Raw genomic sequence first — 12106 nt, forward strand, 5'->3', positions numbered from 1 at the left:
GGCTCTGGGTTCAACAGGGGTGCGTCTGCAGACCCGCTCATCCTAGATCGGGGGAGGGGGACATCCCTTCCTGCAGACCCCAGAGGTCCTCTAGCCCCCCACCCTGAGTGCTACCGTCCTCCCTCCTGGATGCCTGGCTCCCCCCCCCCCCCGCTCTGTGAGACCCCTCCAGTGTCCTTTCCAGGAGTCCTCCCTTTTTGCTCAAGTTAGCCACAGTTGTTACTACGTGCTATTCAGAAACCCCTATCTGTTCACCAACCCTCGTTCGTGTTAAGGATGGACACTGGCGTCATCTTAACCTGCCTCGGGAAGTATTTTTATGATGGTGGAACTTCAGAATTTGCAACAGGCATGGGGGGACGTGGGGTTGCCCAGAAGCCAGCAGCATTGCTAGGGTAGAGGGCTCTCCCCCAGGCATGATGGCATCAGGAGATTGCAGGTGACTCAACAAAGAAGGGAACAGAGGGACCCATTCCCTCCAGCTTCTCCAAAACCCAAGGGGTGACGGAAAAGGAGAAGGGACATGGGGAGTGGAGGAAAAGTGGCAGGGAAGGGACGTTCATCCAATATGGTCCCAGGTGGCCAAGGGAAACTCCCTGGGCCTCCTCTCTAGGTGAGGAATTTTTAGGAATTGTGACATTACAGCACAAGCCCGGTGGGGGTCTCAAGAGCCTGGGCTACCCTCCCCTTACTGTTCAAATGGGGAGGAAAGGCTTGGCCACGGTCCCACACCGAGGCCACCGCAGAGGCAGCTGGGGAAGGCAGCTGTGTTCCTGGAAAAGGGGCTCCCATCCGGACAACGCTGTGCTCAGCCTGTCACAGCGTGGGGAACTAACTCTGGGAAACCCTGTGGTCACAATATTTCAGAGGCCAGCACAGGGCCAGACGCTTGACACCCAGGTCCTGAGGTGGCTAATCTGAGTGACTCAGAGCAGGCCAGCCTCGCCACCCTGCTTTCCAAAATGTCTTCACACCCTTCCCTCACTTCTGCAGATCCTGGCCGCAAGAAGCAGGTGGAGCCTATTTCCCAAATAAGGAATCGGGCTGGGATTGCTAGCAGACCTGCTCGAGGCCACCCAGCCTGTGCCTTGGAGAGCTGAAACCCACCCCCTGGTCTATGCCATCATTCTCTTCTCTCTCCCATGGGATGCTGGTGTTCCTGGATCTACCACTCCAGATGGCTTCCCTCTCTTCCCCAGAAAAGCTCTCTGGTTCTTCTCACAGAATGGAAAGTTGAAGACTCAGGATGCAGTCTTACCACAGGGGCTTACGTGCCCTTCCTGGAACACAAGGTCCTTCCCCCACTGTGCTGCCTTCAGCTCCGCACCCAAAGGTAGGCGAGAATCTGCACTCCAGGGGATGCTCCGGGAACCCAGAGCCCGGGGAGGGGGGTGGTTTGCCTGCTATCCTCCCCCAAACCTGGCCTGGCCCCCTCCTCCTGCCTCTTTGGCAGCAAATAGAGTGGCTTCTGAACCTCCGTGACTTCTTCTGGGGCATGGGTCGTGGACTCCTGGTGTGATCTGATGCAAATGTCCTTGTACCTTCGTTGGGATGCAAAGGGAGAAGTTTGCCACTCATCTTTCAGCAGAGAAACACGTATCAAAAACTGCAAGTGAGCACACAGGGCTTCATGCCGGGAATTTGCAGCGTTTCTCCGCCTCTCTCGCTGCAGAGGCCGAGCCTGACTTTCAAAAAAGGGCACGCAGCCCTTGGCAAATCCCGGGGAGGAAAACCCAGTGCATGTTGGTGCCAGGGGCCTGGAGCCCGGTTTGGGGATTTCCCCGAGGGCCTCTCCAAGCAAGAAGGAAGTCTGAGTGAAAAAATTGAAAATCTCGCGGATGTCAAAGGAATGCAGCATTGTTGATGCCTAGCAATGCCTGCCTGAATATTAGATGCAAATAAGTGCTAATAAGTACAGTTGGAAACGCTAATGGAAAAACAGTCCTTCCCGGGAGGATCACTGCACACAGCCGCACGCCATACCTGGGAGGGCCTCACCGGCCCCACTTGCTGCTAGCTTGGTTCTCATAAAGCCTGCGTAGACTTGTCCCGTGGAAGTAGAGCTTGTGTGGACTTATCCAGTGGACACACTTGTGGTTCAGAGCCTCCTCCTGGGTGTGAGGCTGGGCTCAGGGGATGCGAGCTCCTCTCCCCATTCCCTCTGCACTGCCTGCTGAGTGTGTGTGTGTGTGTGTGTGTGTGTGTGTGTGTGTGTGTGTGTGTGTGTATTCTCTTGCAGGAGCGTGCTTAGTACTGAAGAGGTTCCCTGGACCACCAGCTTTCTTTGGCAGGTGCCCAGCCAACTTGTGGCCAGGACCCTGGGTGGTGAGAGACGGCTGGAGGTATGGGGACAAGGCAGGGGAGGGGCGGGGAGGTACAGGGTCAGTGCTCTCTGGGCTCACCAGGCAAGTAGCTTTCTGCTCACTTCACCGCCACCCCCCAACTTCACCGTTGTTCACCATCTTTCCTCCTGCTCTGCTCTGCTAGCTTTTGGTCATGGGCTGGGTAAGGATGCCACTGCCCTGTCTGTCCTGACATTTGCGTCCTTGTCCCTGATACTGTTCATCAGATCTGCACCTGACTGAGGAGTAGGGCGATTTCAGCCCCATACATACTCCCCCCGCCGCCCACATACAAACACAAGTAACACAGAGCCAGTGGAACCCAGCTAGGCCTGGGTCTGGAACAGTCTCTGAACTCGGGATCTTGGAGAGGAAACCCCACCGAACCTACTCCACTTTGGAATCAGCAGCTCAAACATGGCTCTGCCACCCTCCGGATGTGTGGACTCCAGCACCCTGGGGGCATCCTTGTACCTTGGTTTCCTCACCTGGAAAATGGAAATAATAGAGCCTACTTTGATGTTGCAGGAATTAAGGAAAATCATGATACTGCTGGTTTGCTAAAGTTTGTCTTCTCTCCTTTGCTGTTCTCTCTTTGTGCTGAGCTCGCCTTAAGCATTCAGTCTGGGTGCCTCCTAGGCCTTCTGGAGCCCTACTGCTGGGGACTCCCTGGCCTTCCTCAGGAGCGGCTCTGCTCCCTGCCAGGGCTGCCCCTGGCCCTCCCCTCTCTGGTCAACCCAAGGCCATGAGTCCACCTCACTCCCCACCTCTCCATCTTACCCTCCGAATTAGCAGGGTGGAGTCGCCAGGCCAACCAAACAGCAGATAAAATGAGAGGAGGGTGAACATCCTTTCTTTTACTAAAGCTTTCCCGGCAGGTTTTGGAAAACACTGGGGTCCCCTCAAGATTAAGAGGTGACTCATTTACAGCTTCATCAAGTTCCGGTGAGAAGCCAGCCGGCCTTCCTTCCCAGCACCTGCTTGCCCCCTGCAGGTGGGGGCTGCGTCTTCTCAGGAAAAACAGGACTGGAGTCAGAGCCCCCCCTCTCCCCCTGCCCATCCGGGCTCTGTCCTGGTGCTCCGTGGCTGTGGCTCTGCCACTTCCCTGCTGTGTTGTTGAGGGTGTGTATGGGGAGGAGTCGGCTGACCCAGGTTGACCTGGTTCACGAACCCCGCCCCCCCCAAGATCTCAGGACGTGACCCAACAAGCACTTCTAGGAGGTAGCCCTCAAGGAAAAGCCTGGGTCATGGGTCCTTTCAGCAGAATCCAGAGCCCCAGGAATTTGGGGATGGGTGCAGACACCTGGGACCAAGGCCGCCCAAGACCTTGACCAAACTCTACTGAGGCTGTAGGTCAGGGATCCCTCAGAATGCTGCTACGGACCACGCCTCTGCGTTTCCCCAGCCCCGCGCCCTCGCAGCGTCGGGTCCTGAGCGCGCGCCCCTGCCCAGCTGTGGTCACGGCCCGCTCCGGTGACGCCTAGTCATTTTCCCAGGTCGGCGCCGGCGTGCGACCCACCGAGGCAGTGACAGCACTCCGGCCGCGCTCTGGAGCCAAGTGGCAGCCCTGAGGCCTGCTCTCAGGGAACCCGGGAGACGGGCGCAGCCCCCAACACCACCGCCCCCACCCCCACGGCCGTTGGACCGCGCCCAGCGGCGGCTCCCTCGAAGCGCGCGGCCCGTGGGGCCGGCCGCGGGAGCCGCAGAGCGCGCGTGGGCGCGGCGCCCGCGAGCTCCCGGGAGGGACCGGCGGATCGCGGGAGTGATCCCCTTCCCGGCCCGGCCACCGCCACCGCCACCGCCACCGCCACCGCCACCGCGGGGCGGGGCCCAGGCCGGGGGCGGGGCGCCGGGCGGGCGCGGCGTTATTTCCAGCCTTGCCGGAGGCTCCGCTCGCACTTCGCTGGGAGCCTTCCCGGCGCTCTAGCCGGATCTGGCGGTGCGGTGGGGAGAGGAGAGGGCGGCGGCGGGAGGCTGGAGGTGGGAGGCGGGGGACGGACCCGGGCTCGGGGCCGAGGAAGAACACGCCACCGCACCCTCTCCCGCTCCCTCTCCTGCGCGCTCCGGCCGCCGGCCCGCGCCGCTAGCCTCACCCACCGCACCGGTCTCCGCTCCGAGCGGGAGGAGGCCCCGGGCCCGAGCTGGGGCGGAGGTCCTCCCTGCCGCGCGGCCCCCGGGAGCCGAGGATTCGCCGTGGAGGACCGAGCCCGGGCTGGAGGCGCCCGCGGCCCCGCGAGCGCCGGCTGCGCCAGGTAAGTGCGCTGCGCCCCCGCCCCAGCCCTGTCCCCGCCCTGTGCCGGCTCCTGGCCGGGAAGGGCGCCCCGAGGGGTCCCGGGAGGACCCGGGACTGCACTGCGTCCCGGCGCCGAGAACCTGCACCGTTAAGCGTTCGAAGCCGCAGGCGGAGATAGGGCGCGCGGGGTTCCGGTCCGGCCGCGCGCTGGGGACCGGCTCCAGTAGCGGGAACTTTAATTAGACTTTTGCTCCATGGCTTTCACTTGCCGCCGCGCGTCTGTGCACTGCCGCCCCTCGGGTTCCCTCGGTCCCCGCGGATGCTGTGCTCCTCTTCCCAGCCTTGGGTGCCGGGCGCGGGGAAGCAGCGTTGGTGTTGAGCTCGGAGAGAGCCGGGCTGGAGCGCCCGGGGCGCCCGGGGCTTTCCCGCTCGCTCCAGTCTGGGACTCGGGGGCGGGTTGTGGCGGGCAGGGGCGGGGGAGGAGTTCGGAGCTGCCAGGGCTTCCCAGCGAGCGGCGGAAGGTGCCCCCGCGCTCCGTCGCGCGCGTCCCCACCCCGCCACTCTCCAGGGCACCGGCCTGTTTTGTACTTGAGGCGAATGTGTGTGCGTCAGTGATGTGTAAAGGTGTGCGCGTGCAAATGTCCGGGAGTGCGGGAGTCCGAGCCTGGAGCTGCTCGGGTGGGCGGAGCTGCTTCGCGGTGGGACCCAGCCGAGCTCTGGCTGCGGCTGCAACTCCAGCTGCTAGCTTCCAGTTTTGCATGCCAGCTCTGACCTCGCCAGAGGCCGGCGCAGCCAGGCGAAGGTGCGTTGGCGGGTTTTGGTAGTGCCAGTGTTGGCGCTTGATTCGGAGGGTCCCCTCTCCCTTTCCAGGCGCAGGACTCTTGCCGCCCTAACTTTCGCCCTACATCTGGTCCCCAGGCCCCGCGTAACCCCCGACCCGGAGCTGGCGCGGCAGCCGTTCAACGCCCTGGGCTGTGAGCGCTCGCTGCCGGGCTGTTCTAACCGAGAAGTAGGGGCCGTTCCCGGGGCTCCCCGTCTTAAGCCGTCTCCGGGATCGGGTGGGTCTCGGGTCCTTGGGGCGCCTCCCTGTTGGACCCTGCTCAGTGATTGGCTATGCTAGGGAGACTGGGCGGCAGGGCGGTCCGTGTCTGGCCCCGCAGCCCAGCCGGAGCGGGAGGCGGTTGAGTGAAGGGACCATAGCCCCTGGGGGGTGCATGGTGGGAGAGGAGGTGGCAGGCGGTAAGGGACAGACTGGCCCGTTCCTCATTTCTGGGATGCTTCCAAGCTGCACTACCACGCTCACTTTTTTGGGTAACCTCTCACATCCGAGTTCACCTTGACCCTTGCCTACGGGTGGGGAACTTTTCTCAAGTCCTGCCCTAGAACTGGGCGGCCTCTGGAACGGAGTGGCGGAACCCTCTTTAAAATTTCCCAGCTGTATGGCCTCTTCTGCCCACCCTCTGTCCCTGTCCCAAAGGCAAGGCTGACAGGCTGCAGGAAGAAGTGACCTTCTGCTCCCTGTAGGAGACCCTTTTAAAATCCAGGCAGCCCACCACATATGGAAGGACAGGGAGGGAGGAGCCCTTGCGGGGAGTGGAGCCCTCATCAGACTTGCCTCTGTGAAATGACCCACAGAAGGAATAAAATGCAGACCCTGAAGAGGTTGAGTCTTTTAGGATGATCAATAATTTAATAGCATTTGAACACAGACAACCTCAAAGTCAGACCCCATCCCATCGCTTAGCCCATTCACCCTGAGACACACCAGTGGCATGGCTTATTTATTTATTTACTTGGAATCAAACTCCACAGAGTGAATTATGTTTCCTTGGTATTGATTTTTGACCCCAAATTAAAAAGTCAAGGCTTTCTTAAAACAAGGTCAAGGATTAATTATTTATAGAGAGACATCAATCAGCTGACGTGGGGGCTCATTTATAAAATGCCAGAGCAGGCAAAAGGAGCATGGGCTGATTTTCACTGGCTCTGGTTGGGAGAGGAGCAGACTTGTCTGACCTCCTGGGCTTGGCAAATCTTCGCTGGATTGTGACCAGAGGAGGAGTCTTTGTAACTCAGCCTGCTGTCTGAGACGCCTTTTTAATCTTGTAGCCAGAATACCACTTGGGAAATTTCATGGATATTTGCTGTGTTTCCATAATGAACATTTACTGATTATGGAGTATCAAGGGAATTTCATTTTTTAAACATTTATTCAAATGTCTGTTTACGTAAGCTAATAAGTCTGGGAAAGTTCGGTGGCTACTTTTTTGCCAAATGGTCTTTGGGAAAGCATGCTGGTGAGCTCCTTGGGGAATTTGCCTGGGATTCACTTGGAAGGTGGGAAGTCAGAGACTCCTGATTGGAAACACCCTGGCAGACTACTTCTCTGCTCTTCACTCAGAGCTTGTGCCAGTGGCGACCTGATAGGCTTTTTGTGGTTTTGCTGATCGAAGTGATGGGCGCTGAAAGCTTTTACTGTGATTTGCTGATGCATCTGGTTGGAGGCACCTGTGGTGGGTGCTGGAGTCTTGTGCGGGCTGGTGGGAGGTACGGGGCCCCCTTCTCTGGCCTGCTGCCTGGCTTGGAGTGGGAGATGTCTGTCTCAGCCGCCCCTGCTGCACCTCCCTGATTCTCCCCGGTGGGTGTGGCAGCCACATTGGAGAAAGTGTGGAGCAGGGAGGGAGCCTGTGGGCAGGAAAGTGGACCAAGGGTATGGCAGTGCCTTCATGAACAGCTGTGGCCATTACTAGCGCTAGTAAACACTGTGTGAAACAAGGGCCCTGCCTTTCAGCTAATCAGAAGGTAATGAGTTAGAAACAGGAGATTTATGGAGTGCTGGGCCAACAAGATCATTGTGGCCCTCCTGTGGGACCCTGAGAAATTAAAAAAAAAAAATTGAGGATGGTTGTCTGGATGTGAATGCGGGAGATGGTGTCCTGGAGCCTCAGGAAGTTTGCTGGGAGCAGGCAGCCTGTGTGGTGACAGCATGGGGACAATAGGCTCCCTGGCACTGTCTTTGGAGTCAGAGCCAGGACTAGTCTGACTCCAGAGCAGCTGTTTTCCCTCCCTCCTGGGAAAAGCCTGCCCCACGGCAGAGGGAACCCCTGGGTTCAAACAGCCAGGGGACAGGGCTGCATTAACTCAGGTGGCAGAGGACACGGGAGATGCCATCTCATTTCTTCCCAGCCGGAAAGTGTGTGACCCTGTGGTCGGTAAATCACTGCGGCAGAGGATGAGACTTACAAATTGGTGGTGGGAAAAAGTTGTGACTTTTACCCTGTACAAAGCTACCTGTCATTTGCGATCTGGAGCTCTAGCACGCACCTGCTGGCCCAAATACAGCCTTGGCCACCAGCAGAGTGGGGGAGCCTGCGTCTAGGGAGGTGACAGCAAGAAGCAACTCTGATTCCATCTCGAAAGCCAGGAAGTCAGAGAGTGCATGCAGGCAAGGGGCAGCGTCTCCCCATCCCTGCTCCCCAGCTTGAAGGTGGGCCATACCTTTCTGGGAAATCAGGGCTTTTTGCTGCTGGGGACCGAGGGCAAGGCTCCTGTCTCTGCCAAGCCATGGACAGAGGTGGCCCTGGTGAGCAAGTTATTTGAAGTAAATGGGAGTTGTCAGCATTGAAACCTGGAGCCAGAGGACTCCATCCCACATTCCCATTGTCTGACCAGTTATGGCTGTCCTTCATTCTCCATCAGTGAATGCTTGTGGAGCAGGTAGTAGGTGTCTGTCTCTGGGCCAGCTCCAGGGACAGAAAGTAAACAAAACTAAGAGTGGCCCCTACCCCTGGTGGATAGCCATTCCCTCATCACTGATTCATCACTCACTGATTGATGCTCTGCCAGACGCCTCCGCCTGTTACTAAACAAATAACCGGTGCATGTGTGTTTCTAGGCCGTGATAAGCATATAAAGGAAACATCTGGGTGCTTCGGAGATGCATCATAGCATAACCTGACCTGGACTTGAGGGTCAGGAGGACTTCCCGGAGGAGGTGACACTTCAGCGGAGGTCTGAAGGAAGAAACCTGGAACTAAGAAGCAAGGAGGGGCAAGGCCAGAGGGAGGGAGAGAGCTTGCCTGGCACTGCGTGCACAGGAGTGAGAGGGAGTGTGGAGGGCCCATGTGGCCCACAGAGTGGAGGGGTTGATGCATTTGGAGACACAGCCAGAGCCCTGGCCATGTAGGGCCTTGAAGGCCAGGGAGAAACTTGGGACTTGGCCCTCCCAGCTGCTGTAGTGGAGGGAGCCCAGTGAGGAAGGAGCTGCAGTAATCCTGCAGGAAGGTGACCCAGGTCCTAAAAAGAGGAGCAGGCCGATGGGAATCTGCCGGGATTCTGCAGGGGCCTGGTGCTGGATTTAGTGCGGGTAGGGAGGTAGGGAGTGCCATTGGGACCCCAACTTCTGGAGCGCCACTGGGAGCTGTCAGTTCCCTGAGGCAACCTCCCCACCCCCACTCCGAGACCAGGAGTTCCAGACCCCTGTCCCCTCTGGTCAGGTCATGTGCTCCAGGCCTGGGGCTCAGGCAGCCGCCTCTGTGCCCCTGCCCACATGGCCCACCTTCCAGCTTTCCTCTAAGCTCTTGGGCTTTCTGCTACCTTCCCCCCAGCAGGGAGTGAGACTCAGTAAGTGACAGTCCAGCGTCCCATGCTCTCCAGTGAGGACAGGCAGTTCTGATGCCCACTGTCCTCTAGAGTTGATTGCCCGGAGGGCTGCTGGCCAGAGGTGGCCTTGGCCTGTGTGTCACCCACTTAGCTTCATGGGGCCCTGGTAGGTCCTTTACCTGCCACCTACTTGTACCTGACCTGGCAGCTGGCCAGCACTGGGAAGGACTCCCCTCCCGTGCCCTTCCCTTACTCCAGCCCTCTCTCCTCCCCTCCTTCCTGTGGGAGCCACTCTGGACCTGCTCGTGCCCTCTGCTGGGGGCTCTGCCCCAGGCTCACAGCTCCCCAACTCCCTCGGATGTCAGCGAGTTTCCCTGTGGCTGTCTGCAGCTTGGCTCGGCATCCCCACAATCAACTTGGTCCACCCAGCTCTGTCTTGCAGAGCCGGGGTTGGGGGGAGCAGGTCTATGAGTCACCCCGCTTTCCGTTGTGCCCACGCTGCTGGCTGTGGGCCCTCAGCCGAGCGGCCGCTGAGCTGCAAGCAACAGCCCAGGTCGCTGTCACCTTGTCCTCACTCTGCCTGGGACTGAGCCAGCTCCTTCCCGGCTGGGCCAGACTCGGGGACAGGAGAGATGAGAGCCAAGGAGAGGATGCTAGGAGGTAGAGATCACTCCTCTGGCCCCAGGTGTTTCGGGAGCTGATTCCTCCAGCGCCTGGACCCCTTGTGTGGAGGGCAGCCTCACCACACTGGCCCTCCTTTGTACCCTGGTGGCTGCCTCACCACCATACACCACCGGACGAAGTGCCCAGGTGCTCACCGGTGGGAAGGTGACACAGGGGAGCCCTCTACCAGCAGCCCCTAGTCCAGACTGACTCACACTTGGCCAACTAGTCATCCCCCCGCTCAAGGCTGCCTCTTCTTGGGGGCTGACTCATCTCCCTGGACAAGACCCATCTGCCCAAGCCTGTGAGCACAGAGACCCTCCAGCCCTGAGATGTGGGGGTTTTGCTTCCTATGCTCCTGAGGGGAACACCCCCAGCACCCAGCAAATACCGCAGTCCTTCCGTGTGTAGAGCCGCCTGCTAGGCCCAGAGGAGGCTGAGTGAATATACGAGCAGGTCTCAGGGCATATAGCAAATAGCGCTCGCTCTGGCTGTCTGGGCCATGATGAGCTCGGGAGAAGGGACTTGGTGATGGCTGCTGGCTGGCAGAGTGCGCTAAACTTCACAGTCTGTCTACACTGCGGGAGCCAGGGTGTAATGCAGGCACCCTGTCTATACCAGCGGAGCCAGTGCCTGGTGCAGGTGGTCTATCTATACCGGCTGAGTCTAGGGTGGGAGCACAGGGACTTTCCATTCAGTCTGGGCCAGCCCCACTCCTTGCAGGACTTTATACGAGGTTCAGAGCCCTCAAAAGTCTCCATGGCTTTGGGCACGGTCCCTGTGCCTGGGCTCTCCAACCCTTCCCCTGAGGACATGGACCCTGTCCATCGGGCCCTGGCTTCCAGAGCTGAGGGGGCTGAGCCCACGGTGCAGGGCAATCCGTCTGTACTAGTTGAGCCCAGTTCGTGATGCAGACAGTGTTTATACGGGCTGAGCTCAGCACACAGTTCAGGCAGTCTGTCTACCCTGGTCAAGTCACTGCATTATGCAAACTCTCTGTCTACAGTATTTGAGCCAGTGCTCAAAGCAGGTACTCTGTCTCTACTGGTTGAGCAGGAGGGGGGTGCAGCCAGCCTGTTTTGGCTCCTTCTACTCCTTTACCAGGAATCCTCTTTTTAACCCCTTCCCTTATATACGTCTGGGTCCGATTTGAATGCTACGTCCAAGGAGCTTTTCTTCTCGGCTCCCTCCGCTTTCCCACATCTGATTCCAAACTCTTCAGCAGAGGCTGGTGCCAGGCCCAGGAGCGGTGTGGATGTGGGGCCTGGTGATGCATCGTGAGGTCCCCTGGATGTCCCCTCCCCCGTTGTGGTGCTCTGGGTACAGACGCTGCCTGTACTCAGTGGCCACTGCCTCGTCGCTGTCCCGCACCACAGCCATACATGTGCCTCTCTCTCACAGACGTCCTGTAGGTGCGGCTCACTCGGGTTGGGTCTGTCTTGCCATCTTCTGTTTAGATTTTGGGGGTCTTTGTCCCCTGATGTTATGTCACTTCCCGAGAGTTGGTCTCATCTGCACATTTAATTTACTGTCCGTTCATCCCTGTGAAGGCATGATCTAGGCCTCTTATTTATCTCTTCTCAGTTCTTCTGCCATGAATTCAAGTGTCAAGGGACAGCCATGGCCACCAGCTCCACCCCTCGGCCCGCTCCGTGCAGCCAGCCCCGGGTTCTGAACGAAGCAGCACCTGGGGTCAGACCGTCTGGGTTCAAATCCCAGCTTCACCACTTGATCACCATGTGGGCTAGAGGCTCAGTTTCCTCATCTGTAAAATGCGGATGACAAGTAGAATCCACGTCACAGTGGCCATATTATTATTCTTATTATTTCCTGTGTGTGGTCTGTTAGTCCCTTTCTATCTCAGGTGCAAGGAAGCATGCTGATAGGGGCCTTGCCTGGTAACGTGACAAAGGCTTAGGGGGCATGTGGCCCCGCTGGCTTGTGCCCCCTTGAGTCTCGCCCCTTCTAGGCAGGCTCCCATCCACGCCTCTTCCCCATCCCGCGTTCAGTCCATTTGAAAACTTTTTACTCCAAGCAGAGTATGCATACAGAGATCGTGTGCACCATGCTGTGAGAATCCGCAAGCCAAACACACCCATGTCCAAACACACCAAGCACCAGAGCAGTGTCCCAGCGGTCCCTGGGTCCCCTTCCAGGCCCTTCCCCTCTACTGCGGGTAACTGCTGTAACTGATGGGTTATCCTTGTTTCAAAAACTTGATGTAAGTGGAATCAAGAGTCTGTACGCTTCGGGGTCTGGCTTTGCA

The 12106-nt window shown here is 58.6% G+C and overlaps 1 protein-coding gene across 3 annotated transcripts in view; it reads left to right on the forward strand.

Annotated features, from left to right (window-relative positions):
- Window positions 1-4153: 4153 nt before the first annotated feature.
- CHST8 (carbohydrate sulfotransferase 8) overlaps window positions 4154-12106 on the forward strand; it is a 126588-nt gene continuing 118635 nt past the window's right edge. For all 3 annotated transcript variants that reach the window (XM_027618526.2, XM_027618527.2, XM_027618529.2), the window contains exon 1: window positions 4154-4594. The gene's annotated coding sequence lies outside the window, so the exon portion shown is untranslated. The remainder of the gene's footprint in view (window positions 4595-12106) is intronic.

The sequence above is a fragment of the Zalophus californianus genome, chromosome 17, assembly GCF_009762305.2.
Source record: "Zalophus californianus isolate mZalCal1 chromosome 17, mZalCal1.pri.v2, whole genome shotgun sequence".
In the NCBI taxonomy this organism is placed as follows: Eukaryota; Metazoa; Chordata; class Mammalia; order Carnivora; family Otariidae; genus Zalophus; species Zalophus californianus.